The following is an 18220-nucleotide window of genomic DNA, read 5'->3' as shown; positions in this document are numbered from 1 at the left end:
GTTGCGTTTTGCTTGATTTTAAAATATGTCGATCGAGAGGGGGTGTGACGTTCATATGTTGTCAATATTCAGTGTTTTATCGTTCATAGTCAATATTGTAAATCCCACATTCTTTATTTTCATGTACATTCTGGGTGTCTCACGCAGTAAAAAAAAGTATTATTCCACTCCGTTTTTTTAACGTGGTCTGTCATAACGTTTTCAGCATTCAATCAGACATTATTGTGAGGCAGTGGCGTGCAGTCACTAGAGGCAGGGGAGGCACGGCCTCACCTGCCATCATGGAAAGAAAAAAAAAAGTAAAAAGAAAAAAAAATAATTAAATTTGTATATGTATCCAGTGATTATACTAAAGTTATTTTCCATTTAACTTCACCAGTTTTAGATTATTTTTATTTTTATTTTCACATTTGCCGTTCAAATACTGAGAAGCGTTGTGCCTCAACATGGATTGTGCGCAATGACTCGGCTAACTGCTGGCCTGCTGTGCAGTGAAACCGTACTGCTATATGAATTATATTATACATTTCCATAGTTTAGTTAGCTGAGGTATATAATGTACAGTGTATTTTGTCAACAACTGTATGTGTGTAAAGTATTTCTTGTGCTGAGCGATCATAAAACTGGAGGCTCGTCTCATAACCCCGCCTCCTGGTGCCAAGCACCTCCGCCGCAGAATGCACCGCCCGACGGGAGCGCCACACCAACCAAAGCCCACACCCAAACCCTCCACGTGCAAGACCGAATCCACCCAAAAAAAGTCACTTAACAAGAAGCCAAAAAGTGCAAAAACAACAATGCTTGCACGGCGCTCCGGAGGAGCCGTGAACAGGGACACAACATTAGGTACACCTGCAGACTGCAGCGCGGATTTCATATTTCATTCATTCCCAACTCCTCCAACACGAACACCACTGCTCCCGCATTTATAAGTAAAGGTAAGACCATAATAACGTTTTTTTTATTAAATGTGCTTTTTTGTGTGCTACAGTTTGTAAGTGTAAAGTTCAATCAATCAATCAATCAATGTTTATTTATATAGCCCTAAATCACAAGTGTCTCAAAGGGCTGTACAAGCCACAACGACATCCTCAGTACAGAGCCCACATACGGGCAAGGAAAACTCACCCCAGTGGGACGTCAATGTGAATGACTATGAGAAACCTTGGAGAGGACCGCATATGTGGGTAACCCCCCCCCCCCCCCCCCCCCTTAAAGTTAAGTATACCAATGATTGTCACACACACACTAGATGTGGTGAAATTTGTCCTCTGCATTTGACCCATCCCCTTGTTCACCCCCTGGGAGGTGAGGGGAGCAGTGGGGAGCAGTGGGCAGCAGCGGCGCCGTGCCTGGGAATAATTTTTGGTGATTTAACTCCCAATTCCAACCCTTGATGCTGAGTGCCAAGCAGGGAAGAATGCTGGTATGAGCTTTTAAACATAACCCGTTAACTGCTGCCAATCAAATGGTGAATAAGATATGTTTGTAAATCTGACTGTGATGAAGTCCGTGCCTCACCTGACATGAACCTCACCGCACGCCACTGTTGTGAGGTTTTGTATTAGTGTATTAGTGATCATAAAAATAGATATACCGGCCCCCCGACACATTTTTTTCTCTAAATTTAGCCCACCAAGTCAAAATAATTGCCCATTAAATTGCAGTGTTTTATTTTCCCATATTCAAACACAGTGTTACTGTTCAAACTGTGTGTAATGTTTCAGTGGCCACAAATATGTAATACACTTGCTAAATAAAACCTCTCCATTGTTTTGAATGCATACTAAGGCTTACTATGTAACTGTATTTTAAAGTTGGTCATTATGGTAGTACTTGGAGAGACACTTTTTTTCCAGAGGTGTTATTTGGTGAAATAAGTTTGAGAACCACTGTTCTAAAGCAGGGTCTCAGACTTGCGTCTGGCATACAGGCCCATGTAATGTGGGCCTCTATATTTAATTTTATAGTTCAGTGTAATTGCAGCCCACACACCGTGGGCAGCTAATGATAAAATATATTGTGGCAATTCTGAATCACATTAGACACCGAGGGCTTGATCTACTAATATCCAGCTTCTACGCATTAAAGAGCGTGTGCAAACTTTAACATTGTGTGTACTATTAGTTAGTGTATTGTGGCTGATCTACTAAGACTGTGGGCCTGATTTACTAAAGGTTTGCATGTACTAAAACACGTGCAAACCTGATGGCACACGCAGAGCAGATCTACAAAACGTGTGCAAAGTGTATTGCCTCTTTTGAGCAGAATAAGGTGTGCAATCTATTTTTTGTCTGCCTTTATGAATATGCAAAACATACCGTGATTGTCAATACCGGGAGGAGAAAAATCTAACATAATTATTTATCACCTGCAGTGTGATTTATCAAAACTCATCACCGTTTTGCGAGCACTCTTTTGTGTTTTATTTAGCGCGTGTCAGAAGGATGTGCAAACTGACAGTTCCTCACACGACTGCAGGATCAGTGCTCGTGCTGCACAGACACATGATGAAGAGACGAGAATCCTCCATCTTACATGTGTGTGTCAATATTTTGTACGGTCGGAATATTAAAAAAAATTGACATATGGTCTATTCCTGTGGTCACCAACCTTTTTGTAACTGGGGACCGGTCAACGCTTGAATTTTTTTTTTTTTTTTTTGTCATAAGAAAATAAAATCATGTGTGCTTACTGACTGTATCCCTGTAGACTGTATTGATCTATATTGATATATAATGTAGGAACCAGAAATAATAACAGAAAGAAACAACCCTTTTGTGCGAATGAGTGTGAATGAGTGTGAATGAGGGATGGAGGTTTTTTGGGTTGGTGCACTAATTGTAAGTGTATCTTGTGTTTTTTATGTTGATTTAATTAAAAAAAATATATAGATATCATTTTTTATTTTTTTTAAATGTCTTGTGCGGTCCGGTACCAATCGATCCACGGACCGGTACTGGGCCGCGGCCTGGTGGTTGGGGACCACTGGTCTATTCAGCAACATTGTTTTCTAATTGTATAGCTGCTAGAGGACTTAAGGGGCTGATTAAAACTAATTCAATTGATGCGTTTTGGTGTCCTTATCTATTTTTTTAATGACGTTTGTTTTTTTCACATAGAATATATATTATTAAAATATTTCTTAAATGGGAAAAAAAAACTTGAGTGGCAGGCTACCTGCCATTAACACACCTTTGGCGGAAAAAAAAGAAAAAAAAGTGGTTTCATTGTAGATGCACAGCAAAACTGCTTTTAAAATGCCCATAAAAAGTGGTTGATGTCTCCTGCTTGTTTGAAAACATAGCAAAACCCCACATTCAGGAGGAGCTTGATAGCATAAATGTGCAGGAAATTAATGTGTTTTGTGGTGATAACAATGAACATTGGGGAAAATAAAACAAACACACAGTCAAGTTAATCAGGGGTCTCAAACTCAATTTACCCAGGGGCTGCTGGAGGTAGAGTCGGGGTGAGTCTTGGCAAGAAGTATTGACTTCAGAATCACATGTCAAAATGTGTAAACTACTTCTACCAGCAGCTATGGTGCCCCTGAACTATGGTAGGCCTTAAAGGAGAACTGCACTTTTTGGGGGGAATTTTGCCTATCGTTCCCAATCATTATGAGACAAAAGAACACAGGTCTTGTTTTTTTTTATTTTTTAACGATTTTAAAGATGATAAAAAACGCTTGAAAGATGCGGCTAATGGGAGTCGCCGTTGTAGCCTTCAAAACCCTCTAACACAACCTTAATACTCAATGTTTTATATACACACTGCAGGTCTATATATGATCTAGTAACAAACACATTCATAACAATACAGTCGTGGTCAACAGTTTACATACACTTGTAAAGAACATAATGAGTCCTAATAATTTCTACAACTCTTATTTTTTTGTGATAAAATGATTGGAGCACATACTTGTTGGTCACAAAAAACATTCATGAAGTTTGGTTCTTTTATGAATTTATTATGGGTCTACTGAAAATGTGAGCAAATATGCTGGGTCAAAAGTATACATACAGCAATGTTAATATTTGGTTACATGTCCCTTGGCAAGTTTCACTGCAATAAGGCGCTTTTGGTAGCCATCCACAAGCTTCTGGCAAGCTTCTGGTTGAATTTTTGACCACTCTTTTTGAAAAAATTGGTGCAGTTCAGCTAAATTTGTTGGTTTTCTGACATGGACTTGTTTCTTCAGCATTGTCCACACGTTATTGGAAACTCAAGACAGCCATGACATTATGTTCTTTACAAGTGTATGTAAACTTTTGACCATAACTGTATGTAATATGTTCAATATTTACCATATTTTGATAATTTTAATCATTGCCGGAACTAATTCTTCGGCACATTTATTTCCGTTTCTTTATCAGCGCACGTCTGACTTCTGGCAACAAATGTGTGTTCCTATTTCTGGAATCAAACACCAGTGTGTTTTCTAATCATGACAGACTTGTAACAGACAATGAAGACGACTATTTTTGGACAGTTGAGGATTCAGAAGCTTATACTTTTGAAGCTAAATATACTGCTGCTTATAGAAGCCAGCAGGAAGGAAGAGTGAGACGTTGGTGCAGACAGAAGCCGGAAGAGTGAGATGAGAGCGATTTTGACATTATAAATATGGAACTTGGAGCCAAGCTATTTCGACATAAATGGATTGCTTACCCAGAATCAACAGAAAACGTCCCCGGCCAGCTGGATCAGACAAACAACTGTCCATCGAGTGAGTCACTTTAATATCGGTCATGATACACGTAGCACGCCATGCGTGTTAGCACAACTACAGTCATACGCTGTCTGGCTAGCTCAGCTGTGTGCAAACAAAACATAAAATGTGGGCTAATACTTTACAGATACTGTAATATGAGTGTTTGTTTTTCAGTCAGTACAAATTGGCGTCGTATCGCAGTGTTGTGCGTTACAAACTCAAACGTGTTTCGTGTTGTTGTAGAAGCTAGCTTATCTCTTGCCGTAGTTAGCTTTTACGGCTAATACCGAAGCACGCCGATGTGTTACAAGGCTAGGAAAATACAGTTCCTCAGTGTTCGCTCTTAAAATAACAATTACGCTACAGCTTGGTTATTATACGGGTTACAGAACGTAAATGAAGTATTGTTGACAGTTTTTAAATGTATTTTTTAAGTTATTTAGAGGTAGAATTGATAGCTCCCAGTAGCTGCATTGCTAGTCACCTAGAACGAGACTATTTTTACATGTTAGAAAGCGGAAAAAAACTAAACGTTTGTCTTCCTGTCTCTCACAATAATTGCGAACGATAGGCAAAATTCGCAAACAAGGTGCAGTTCCCCTATAAGTCATTATAGATGTGAAATATAACGTAAACATGTATATTTTGACATTGCCTAGGAGATGGTCAAAGACACTCAGCTCTTTGTGTTCAATGTTTTTGTTTTGCTTTTGCATTGGTATTGTAGTTGGGGCCTGATCTACTCAAGCTTTGCTTAATAGCACACGCAAAGCTGGTCCACTAAGCTCGTGTTCAGAGGATTGCATCTTTTGAGTAAAATAGCGAGCACAATCCATTTAGCGCGTCTGTCTTCATATAGAAGAAAATATGCCTATAACAACGGCCATGATAGTAGGAGATGTGAATATAATCATTTAGCACTCAGCCAATATTTAGCTTGTCTAAAATATTTATGCTAATTCAGACTCAAATGGCTGCGCCATGGTCAGAAGAAGGCAATCAGTGCAATATAGAAGACAATGGAGAGAGAGAGAGATCATTTTCTGCATTTGTAAATTGAGTTTGAGACCCCTGATTAACATGACTGTTTTTTTATTTTTATTCCAATGTTTATTTTGATGCCTCCACAGAAGAAGGGTACCATGAATTGTTATGATAAAAAGTGTAACGATAACCTTATGGGTCATTTCTTTAATTTTTATTTTGTTTATCTGTTACACAAAAGGGTGCTCCTAAGCCAGGGGTCGGCAACCCAAAATGTTGAAAGAGCCATATTGGACCAAAAAAACAAAAACAAATCTGTCTGGAGCCGCAAAAAATTAAAAGCCATATTATATGTGTCATGAGATGTAAATTTAATTAAGAGGACTTAAAGGAAACTAAATTAGCTCAAATATAGCTACAAATTAGGCATAATGATGCAATATGTACATATAGCTAGCCTAAATAGCATGTTAGCATCGATTAGCTTGCAGTCATGCAGTGACCAAATATGTCTGATTATCACTTCACACAAGTCAATAACATCAACAAAACTCACCTTTGTGCACCCATGTACAACGTTAAAAGTGTGGTGGACAAAATGAGACAGAAAAAGAAGTGGCATAAAACACGTCCTAGAAAGTCGGAGAAAGTTATGCATGTAAACAGACTATACGGTGAGTTCAAGGACCGCCAAAATAAGTAGGACAAAACGCCGCTCGCCAAATACTTGAATCAGTGAAGCATATTTAATATAAACAGTGTGATTTATAACAATTACGGAGGTTTGTGTCATGTTTGTCCTCCTACAGAAACCATACTAAAACAAAAAAATTGTTTTTTTTCCCCCTCATCTTTTTCCATTCTTCATACATTTTTGAAAAATCTCCAGAGAGCCACTAGGGCGGCGCTAAAGAGCCGCATGCGGCTCTAGAGCCGCGGGTTGCCGACCCCCGTCCTAAGCAGTACAATATGATAAATACTGTACAATTAATGAATACATTTTACATTACATTACATTTTTTAAATGTCATCGGCCTGTAAACCCCTTCATGTTCCTGAAAAGCATGTAATCAGATGTACTTTATTTCACTTGTATTTAGTTTTAATATTCAGTTAACTGTTCTTTACATTTGTATGACAATGTCCCTTGTTTTATATTGAATTACAATCCTCGTGAAATGAAGTACGATAAACTTTGAAGGTTCGACTATATTTTGGTGGAACATTAATAATAATAATATGAATTGTGATTAACACATATGTGCACAAATCTAAGCAAGTAAAGTAATTGGCAAGCGCAGGGCACTTTTTTAATAAGTAAGCTGTACCTGCAACTAAAGAAATAAATAACTAGCCCATTATTTTCAAATTTCTAACATTTTAAAAATAAAAAATATAAAACTGTAAACACACACACACATCCACATATTAGGGTTTCACTCACCTATTACAGAGCTGTTGTGATCACTGCCAGGTATCCAAGATAGACTAATATTTCTGGGATTATTAAGTTTAGTTATAAGTACATTTTGAGGAGCATCAGGAACATCTGCAACATGCAACAATAACCCATTACAAACACAACAGTTTAATGTCACGTGTCACATACATTATGAACATAAGTAAACACAGCTTTAAATTGATGACTCGAAGGTACTATTAATTTAACACCATTTTAAATAAATTAATAAATGTTTTTGAATGCGTAATCAAATAATTAAAATGTAAAATTATATTTCATATTTAACTTAATTTTTTTCAATATTTAATTATTTCTCTATTTAAGTATTTCAGTAAATACTGTGTATGCATTTATTTCATGAACCTTTGGTGCAGCTTCAAGGATTAATTGTATTTTTCAAACTCACTGATCAAAGTCAGTAGGCGGGTCTAACACGAATCTTGTCCAATGATTTCTTTGGTCTAAAGCTGGGGTGTCAAACGTACGGTCCGAGGGCCGGATCAGGCCCGCGAACAGCTTTTATCCGACCGGCGGGATGAGTTTGCTAAGTATAAAAATGTACCTGATATTTTTGAATAAAAGAAACAGCTGTTCTAAATGTGTCCGCTGGATGTCGCAATAGCAATTATTTGTATTTTGGTAGATGATGCTACATATGTACAAAATAAACCACATGATGTTAGTGCATAAGTCGAGGAAAATGATCAAACTACATAAATAACATACTGTAATTTGATTTTGATGTCATTTTTTTATATTGATAGATTGAAAATTAACTCCAATGAGTTGACTAATTAACATTATTACATAATTTATTCAGAAAATATAAATAACGACAAATAAAGATAGAATACTATCAAGCACAACATGTAAGTGTAAAAAATAAAACAACAACACTATGATTTGTACAATTTCAGAATGTGCTTGTTCTATTTTTAAACAAAGAAAACAATCTGAAGTTGTCTTTATTTTTAAGTTACCGTGCCGTTATTTAACATCGGCATCTTTGGAAGTCTTTGAAAACAGTGTGGTGTAAAATAAATAATTACATTGTAAAATAATGAAATTATAAATTAAATAATTAATTTGATCTTGAAATAAATGAATTTATATAAATAAATGAAATGTTTATATTAAATCAACAACACATTGATTTATTTGATTTAAATCGTGATTAATGACAAATTTCTGCAATTATTTTTTAAGATGTATTAATTCATTTATTTCTGGCACTCCATGATGACACAGTAGCATTTGTACATGAAAAATATTTGTGTATCACCAACTACTTAAGGAGGCTGCATACCAAGGGAAAAAACACACTTGCAGTTCACTTGTGCAACCTGAGGTAAAGATGCGGTTAAGTGCGTCATAACAAACCATTGCATTAGCAACAGCCATTGTCAAAAAGTAAATCGGAAGACAGTTTGGTATTTGGAGCAGTGCAAAAAATTTACTTAACATGGAACAAAGTGTGTTTCATAGCTTTTAATAATAATGCAGACATTGTTGTTTGCTAGGTCACTAGTTTAATTTGTGGTTACCTCAACATTATATTGTCTTTTGTATTGTTTTTGTTAGCTTTTTTTAATCATGCTACTCCCGTCCACTCGGCTAGGCAGTAATATGAGGAAAGAAAGAAAAAAAAAAGATCCGATAATACATTTTGGACACAGACATTTAAGCGAAAATTAAAAGTAGCATTCTTCCGCATGCTTCTGAATACATGCACGGATACCATATTACAAACAGGAGCATCTTACCAAGCACTGTGAGGAGTGCGTTGACGTTGTCCACGTCCAGACGAGTCTTGGCCATGCACGTGTATATTCCTTCATCGCTCAGTTTCACGTTCATAATCTGCAGCATGCCATCACTCAAAAAGTACCTAAACATCAGAGCCATTTGATTAGGTCATCGCTTGTATGTGCAGTGCAAACAATACCTGACTCAACTAGGTAATGAGCTGGATGTACGATACCTATTTCTAGGGCCGCCCTGACTAAATTGGGGCCCAAGACAGACTTTTATTCTGAGGACCCCTATTACAACTTTTTTTTCACACAATTGAAACAATTGTCATTCTATTTTATTCAAACTTGAATTTAATTTCATGCGTTTTGAACTAAAATAAATTCATGGGAAATTAATTGTTCCGTAATCTTTTTTTTTTCTTTTTTGATTCAATTCTAGTACATCAGTATGCAAGCCCAGCACTAACATTGTCCACCACAGGGGACCATGAGAATGACGAGGGAACGTTGCCATCACATTCCTATCAATGACGGACATGGTTACTGTAACGCCGTTAGTTTCGGCGGTAACTAGTAATCTAACGCGTTATTTTTTATATTCAGTAACTCAGTTACCGTTACTACATGATACGTTTCGGCGTTATTTTACGTTATTTTTTATGTGGTATCGGCTAGAAACAGAAGATCTGAGTGTGTTTTATTGCAGCGCTGCAGTGTCGTCCTTCTGAATCTCTTGTGTCACAAGGAGGAGGCGCGCTGTGTGTGTGTCTGGGTGTGGGGAGGGAGAAAGGGGAGGGGTGTGCGCAGCAGCATTCGTGAGGGAGGGGCGGAGACAGAGAGAGCTAGAGAGTTATGATAAACGCGCATACGTCGCCAGGCTCAGCTTTTTATCGATAGATTTATCAGATTTCATTTTTTATTATCTATAGCAGGGGTGTCAAAAGTGTGCCCCGGAGGCCATTTGCGGCCCACAGCTAATGTTTTAAAGGCCCACAGCACATTCTAAAAATACTATTAAAATAAACAAAAACATAACAAAAGTGAAATAAAAAAGCTTAAAGGTGAAATGTAATTTAGAAAAAGTTGCAATGTTGACTAATAAAACAAAGCTGTTTTTTTTTTCTTTCAAACTGTCATTGCTCAAAACATAATATTGAATCAAAATCAATGTTATTATGAATTATAGTACACACACTCTGTCAATTATCTTATATACACTACCGTTCAAAAGTTTGGGGTCACCCAAACAATTTTGTGGAATAGCCTTCATTTCTAAGAACAAGAATAGACTGTCGAGGTTCAGATGAAAGTTCTCCTTTTCTGGCCATTTTGAGCGTTTAATTGACCCCACAAATGTGATGCTCCAGAAACTCAATCTGCTGAAAGGAAGGTCAGTTTTGTAGCTTCTGTAACGAGCTAAACTGTTTTCAGATGTGTGAACATGATTGCACAAGGGTTTTCTAATCATCAATTAGCCTTCTGAGCCAATGAGCAAACACATTTTACCATTAGAACACTGGAGTGATAGTTGCTGGAAATGGGCCTCTATACACCTATGTAGATATTGCACCAAAAAACAGACATTTGCAGCTAGAATAGTCATTTACCACATTAGCAATGTATAGAGTGTATTTTTTAAAAGTTAAGACTAGTTTAAAGTTATCTTCATTGAAAAGTACAGTGCTTTTCCTTCAAAAGTAAGGACATTTCAATGTGACCCCAAACTTTTGAACGGTAGTGTACTCTTTCATTCTAGACTTCTAGAGTGTTTGATTATCACATCACTCTAAATGTATAGACTATAAAGTTCACAAACAAAAAGAGGGATCCTAGTGGGCTAGGCCAATCTTTCCTTATCTCTAAACTAAAAGTGGGGAAATGCGTAGTGTTCTGGGCTTCAGACATGATTTTATTTCAGAATTCCTCGAGAGAAAAAACGCCTGGTTAGGCTTTGTGTATGTAAAGTTAAAGTTAAAGTACTTCCTTGGTTTACAGCTATGTTGTTATTATGCTGTTTGTTACTTATGTATGTTATGTTGCAGCTATTTAAAATAGATTTGTCAATTTGTTCCGCCCTGAAATAAATTGGCCCTTTGAAACATATCTTTGTCTTTGTGTGTTGTATGTAGACCACATTGCTTAGCAGAGTTCAGTGATGCAAATGCATGTCAAGTTGATCAACAGATTGTATTATTCTCCAGTGCAATAACAGTACTGACATGAAGGCTAAAAGGGCATTAATGGGAGCTTTAAAAAAAAAGAAGAAAAAAAGAAGTAACTAAATAGTTACTTTTCACAGTAACACATTACTTTTTGGTGTAAGCAACTGAGTTAGTAACTGAGTTACTTTTGAAATAAAGTAACTGGTAACTGTAACTAGTTACTGGTTTTCAGTAACCAACCCAACACTGATGACGGATGTCATTCATTAGATGACATCTACGCAAAATGGGGACCCCCACAGATAGGTTATCGTGTTACATGACAGAACTCTCAAAGAATAATCACAAAAAAAAGAGACCAAAAAGCTAGACAGTCACAAAAAAATAGGGCCTATTTAATATGAGACCAAACATATTGCTTTGCCTCTGTACATAGATTCATAAATGGAAACATTTAAGCATCGAACAATCTTGAAATCGTCCACAAACCTAGAAGGTTCCTCTAAGGAAAGTTGAATTTCCTCCCCGTCCTTGATCCAAACCGTCTGAAAGGATTCCTTCAGACTTTCATCGTACTGTGCCTGGCACGTCAGGTGAGCTGTGGTCCCGCTGATGACCTGCATGTCCTGAGGCCCATTTACAATTTGTGTGGGTTCTATCAACAGATCAGTGACAGAACCACATAAGGCCATGCAAACCTGTAGTGAAACACTCAATAAAACATTGCAATTACTTTAATCCCATCCCATCATTAGTCCTTGCAGTCTGGGAAAAAAAAAAGTAATTAACCAGGCTACCTTCCAGAGTCCCTGTCATCCCTTAAGCTAATTTACTAATTTAACTCTCAACCATAAAAAAAAACTCTTGACAATAGGTTAATTTGTCACACGCATGGCCCTTTAAGAGCAATCTTGTCTACTAATGCTTAAGCAATTTACTTATTTTCTTGTGATACCTTTCACAGCCAGCACAGCGGTGATAGACGACTTGCCCTCGCTGTTATCGGCAACACAGACGTATTCGCCGCTGTCTTCCTTTTCCGTGCTGGATATTTGTAATGAGCCGTCGTGGAGCGTAATAAATCGTTCTCCCTCGATGGCTTCTGGAGTCTCGTCTTTGGCCCTGAGAGAGAGAGAGAGAGAGCCGGGGAAAGTATTCACATATATATATATATATATACGCTGCATATCTGACAGCTAAATCCATTGTGTCAAACTAATTTAAAGCAATATTTTTGCATGTTAAAGGCACACACACACACAAAAAAAAGAAGTTATGAGGTGTCCTTGGGATGGACTAGAGCAGACATTGTGAACCAGGTCCTTTCAGTAACATCAGTGACTTCTGACCTATCTGAATTGAAAGCATTCATTGCCTACAATTGTCAGAGCTCCAATATTGTGCAAAATTGATGACATGTTAATGACATATAGTAGTAACAAGTCTCCCGAGAGTCGAGATCTCCGGCTGAGTTAGAGTAGCTCATCAAAGGTTCAACAAGTATTTGCTTAAACTCTCAGTATATCTGTATACTATATATGTTCAAATAAGACAATATGCCTATATTTAATGACAATTCATCACAAAATAGCACAAAGACAATGACCGCACTGTTTGAGTAGAGATCTGCCTCCTAATTAAAGTCTAATTAAATCTTGCCAGTCATACTATTACAAGTATTTTTTTTTTTTTTTCAACGTAGCTCTATGAGTGATACCAAAAAAAAAATGTAACCGTAAAGAAATGCATACTGAAATACAAGATGCTGACGAACACAAATGTTATTGATTTTGTATTACTTACGTAGAAAATACTAAACGGTGTACCTCCATCCTATCATGCTGATTGTATTGTACCATATGTCCCGGCCAGAAATCTGCGTTCCAAGAAGTCTGGCTTATTTGTGATTCCCAGAGCCTTAAAGAAGTCTGCAGGCTCTAGAGCATATTCTGTTCGGGCTCCAGTACTCTGGAATGCCCTACCGGTAACAGTTAGAGATGCTACCTCAGTAGAAATGAAATGTTCTTATTCAAACGAGGATAGCAGGTCCATTCTATGTGTCATACTTGATCATTTCGCGATATTGCCATATTTTTGCTGAAAGGATTTAGTAGAGAACATCGACGATAAAGTTCGCAAAAGCCTTGCCTCTACCGGAAGTAGCGAGACGTCACAGGTCGTGGAGCGCCTCACATCTGCACATTGTTTACAATCATTCCCACCAGCAGCGAGAGCGATTCGGACCGAGAAAGCGACGATTACCCCATTAATTTGAGCGAGGATGAAAGATTTGTGGATGAGGAAAGTGAGAGTGAAGGATTAGAGTGCAGTGCAGGACGCCAGGATGTATCTTTTTTCGCTCTGACCGTAACTTAGGTACAAGGGCTCATTGGATTCCACACTTTCTCCTTTTTCTATTGTAGATCACGTATTTGTATTTTAAACCACCTCGGATACTATATCCTCTTGAAAATGAGAGTCGAAAACGCGGAATGGACGTTCACAGTGACTTTTATCTCCACGACAATACATCGGCTAAGCACTTTAGCTTCGGAGCTAACGGGATAGCATCGCGTTTAACCGCGGATAGAAACAGAAGAAACATGCCCCTGACTGGAAGGATAGACCGAAGATCAACAATACTACTATTACTTCTACTCTCAGGAGACACTGAACTAAACCCTGGACCTGTAACCACACGGTTAATGCTGTCCCGCCTGTCGAAGCCTAGCAATGCTGTTGTTAACGACGCCATTGAAGCTAACTTAGCTACAGGCCCTCGACAGAGCTATACTAAAAACATTAGCTCTCCACCTACGCCAGCCCTCATCTGCTCATCACCACCCGTGCTCACCTGCGTTCCAGCGATCGACGGCGCAACGGAGGACTTCACCACGATCATCGAGGATGTCGGCGTCTCGGAGACAGAGGAAGTCAACCCAGACACCGGTGAGGACAGCGGCGCGGCGGTGGACGGCGTTGTGTTGCTGCAGCCAGCCGCTAATACACCGATCCCACCTACAGCTTTCTTCTTTGCTGTCTTCATTGTTCATTAAACAAATTGCAAAAGATTCACCAACACGGATGTCCAGAATACTGTGGAATTTTGCGATGAAAACAGACGACTTAAGCTGGCCACCGTGCTGTTCCAAAATATCTGCTACAATCCGTGACGGCACGCGCAAACGTCATCATACCGAGACGTTTTCAGCCGGATATTTCCCGGGAAATTTAAAATTGCACTTTATAAGTTAACCCGGCCATATTGGCATGTGTTGCAATGTTAAGATTTCATCATTGATATATAAACTATCAGACTGCGTGGTCGGTAGTAGTGGGTTTCAGTAGGCCTTTAAGTCTCATCTTAAAACTCATTTATATACTCTCCCCTTAAAATATACCCCTTTTTTAGACCAGTTGATCTACCGCTTCTTTTTGCTGCTCCGCCCCCCTCTCCTGCGTGGAGAGGTTATCAGGTGGCCACGTATCAGTTTCCACGGAGGAAACACGAGCTGTTCCAATTCTGGACCACACCTCTGGGCATTAATTGGTGACGTCTCTGCGCCCCGACTTGTCTACATACAAGAGGATCCCCCTGCTGACCTCCCTATGGACTGGACTCTCACATTATTAACCGTATCCACTCGGCATCCATTGCATCGGTCACCCCCACATCCACTGTCCTTTCCAAAGTTTCTCATTGTTCCCACTGGGTTGAGTTGTTTCTTGCCCGGATGTGTGATCAGAGGCTTGTGGCTTGTGCAGCCCTTTGAGACATTTATGATTAAGGGCTACATAAGTAAACTTGATTGATTTTTTTCATGCAAAATGTGAGTTGTGTATACCACCCTTTTGTTAATGTTCTGGCAAAACAAGCGTATTCCCTTTGTTTGAGCGGAAATAAGATGTGAAAATAAACATTCCAAAAATGAGTAGCTTTCGGTTATTTTCATTTTGAAAAAAGTAGCTCTCAGAAGAGCAAAGGTTGCCCTGCCCTAGAGCCTGTTTCTGAGCACAAAATCTAAGAAAAATCTATTATCCCCCGCACTTGTTTGCTTCACAAGGTGCGCTCAAACGCTCGCTTTCAAACTTCTGAGTTTTTTCATGACCATCTTCCTCATGAACCTGACACCGCCTCTGTCCCACCCCGAGCTAGATAATCTCACCACCAAATAAACATTCGCTACAAATCCTAACATAAAGCCTGTGTTGAAACAACCGTCATCCTTGAGTCTTTCAATCAGCTTGAAGTTTTTCAACAATTGTGCATGCTGGGAGGGGGAACTTTCTTTACCCGGGTAAGTGGGAGCGTTCCTTAAAAAGTTCCTGCGATGGACAATATTTATCCACTGCTGATAATAACTAGTTGCCAGACAACAACTTGACCCGATCTGAAATTCAATAACAACAAATAATCACAATAATTGTGATGTGGTGTCCAGTAGAGTCAAAATATGTACGATCTCTGACATTTATCTAACTTGTAGAGCTGCCGAAACGTCCAGAAAACAAAGAACATTGTAAGCCCATTCAAAGTCAATAGGGACCACAGCTTTGCCACCATTCCCAGGACAAACAACGGAATTGGCTACAACTCCTGTTGATACTTGGCTCAAACATTGCAGCCATACACTAATTGTCCTCATTCACACGTTCTACATGTAATAAATCTATGACTCTTACCAAGGAATATTATCCCACCACATAATTCTGATTACGTTTCCCTGCTTAGATTCTCATGAACAACCATGCTTTTCTTCGTTATCACCTACCAAGAGATGGTAGGAAGAGGCGAGCCGAAAACTCTGCAGTTCATGGACATATTCTGGCTGCGTATCACGGCGTACTCCTGGTAGTCCTTGGTCAGGATTAGAGGAGCCAAATCTAAAAACAAATAGAATATTGAGATATTACCACAAGTCAAATTATTCCTAAAAAGACTGACCGGCATGTTTGCTTTTTTTAAAAAAAAACTTTACATAAAACAACCAATTACTGGTCTTTTTTTTGCCACGGCTATTACCCAAGGCGAGCTGGTTGTGCAGCTTTACTTTGACCAATCATAAACTGGATATTAAAAAAGCATGTTCTAATCTCAAAATATTTTTTTTTGCACATATCTGTACACTGTACATGTTATTGTAGCCAACCCTATGTATTTGTGTGACTAAAACATTCACTTTTTCTTCATCACAGTCAATCTCCAGCGTAAGAAAAATGCTCTCCTATCTGTAGAGTTTGAAAACCTTGACTGTTGCTTTTAAAATAGGCAGACAAAAAATACAATTTAATTATACAAAGACAAAGCACCTCTTTACAAATAAGTGCCACAGTTGTTTTGAAGGTCCCATTAATGCTTAAAGTTTTCCCTTCAAAACACAACTTGAAGCACAGACAACTGTAAACTAATTAAAAAAATGAAGGGCATCTGTAGAATCAAACAGACTGTGAAAATCAGATGGAAGTTGGTGAATCCTTGCTGGATTGTTGCCGACTTAAACGAAGAGAAGTGAAGAGACACATATTTACTAATACCACCTTAACGTTTGACAAGAAAACAATTATACAAAGCGACTTGGTAAAGAATCTGGGTATTATCTTCGACCCAACTCTCTCATTTGAGTCACTCATTAAGAGTGTTCCTAAAACAGCCTTTTTTCATCTCCGTAATATCGCTAACATTTGTCGCATTTTCTCCACCAGCAACGGTGAGATCATTATTCATGCGTTCGTTACGTCTCGTCTCGAGTATTGTAACATATTATTTTCAGGTCTCCCTATGTCTAGCATTAAAAGATTACAGTTGGTACAAAATGCGGCTGCTAGACTTTTGACAAGAACAAGAAAGTGTGACCATATTACGCCTATACTGGCTCACCTGCACTGGCTTCCTGTGCACTTAAGATGTGACTTTAAGGTTTTACTACTTACGTATAAAATACTAAACGGTCTAGCTCCATCCTATCTTGCTGACTGTATTGTACCATATGTCCCGGCAAGAAATCTGCGTTCTAAGAACTCCGGCTTATTAGTGATTCCCAGAGCCCCAAAAAAGTCTGCAGGCTATAGAGCGTTTTCTATTCGGGCTCCAGTACTCTGGAATGCCCTACCGGTAACAGTTAGAGATGCTACCTCAGTAGAAGCATTTAAGTCCCATCTTAAAACTAATTTGTATACGCTGGACTTTAAGTAGACCCCCCTTTAAACCAGTTGATCTGCCGTCTCTTTTCTGCTCTGCCCCCCTCTCCTGCGTGGCGAGGTTATCAGGTGACCACAGATGAGGCGCTATCTGTTCAAAGTCGGGACCCGGGGTGGACCACTCATCTGTGCATCAGTTGGGGACGTCTTTGCGCTGCTGACTTGTCTCCATTCAAGATGATTCCCTGGATGGCCCCACTATGGACTGGATTCTGACATTATTAACTAGATCCACTCGTCATCCATTGTACCGGTCGCCCCCAAGGTTTCTCATTGTATCCCATTGGGTTGAGTTTTTTCTTGCCTTGATGTGGGATCTGAGCTGAGGATGTTGTTGTGGCTTGTGCAGCCCTTTGAGACACTTAAAGTTAAAGTTAAAGTGCCAATGATTGTCACACACACACTAGGTGTGGCAAAATTATTCTCTGCATTTGACCCATCACTCTTGATCACTACCTGGGAGGTGAGGGGAGCAGTGGGTAGCAGCGGTGGCTGCGCCCGGGAATCATTTTGGAGATTTAACCCCCAATTCCAACCCTTGATGCTGAGTGTCAAGCAGGGAGGTAATGAGTCCCATTTTTATAGTATTTGGTATGAACTCACAACCTACCGATTGTGATTAAAGGGCAATATAAATAAACTTTGATCGATTGATTGATTGATTGATTGATTGAAGTGAATTATATTTATATAGCGCTTTTCTCTGGTGACTAAAAGTGCTTTACATAGTGAAACCCATTATCTAAGTTACATTTAGACCAGTGGGTGGCACTGGGAGCAGGTGGGTAAAGTGTCTTGCCCAAGGACACAACAGCTGTGTCTACGATGGCGGAAGCGGGGATCGAACCTGGAACTCTCAAGTCCACACAAGTTTATTAGGTACACGCACAAAATGCAGTGGTGAGTAACATGTTTACCTATCAGGGCCCGAATCAATTTTTTA

At 38.9% G+C, this 18220-nt stretch overlaps 1 pseudogene; it reads right to left on the bottom strand.

Annotated features, from left to right (window-relative positions):
• The window catches only part of LOC133654204 (neural cell adhesion molecule L1-like protein), a 128965-nt pseudogene that overhangs the window by 79140 nt on the left and 31605 nt on the right, over positions 1-18220 (bottom strand).

This window comes from Entelurus aequoreus, linkage group LG07 (assembly GCF_033978785.1).
Source record: "Entelurus aequoreus isolate RoL-2023_Sb linkage group LG07, RoL_Eaeq_v1.1, whole genome shotgun sequence".
Taxonomy (NCBI): domain Eukaryota; kingdom Metazoa; phylum Chordata; class Actinopteri; order Syngnathiformes; family Syngnathidae; genus Entelurus; species Entelurus aequoreus.
This window is presented reverse-complemented; position numbering and strand designations above follow the sequence as displayed.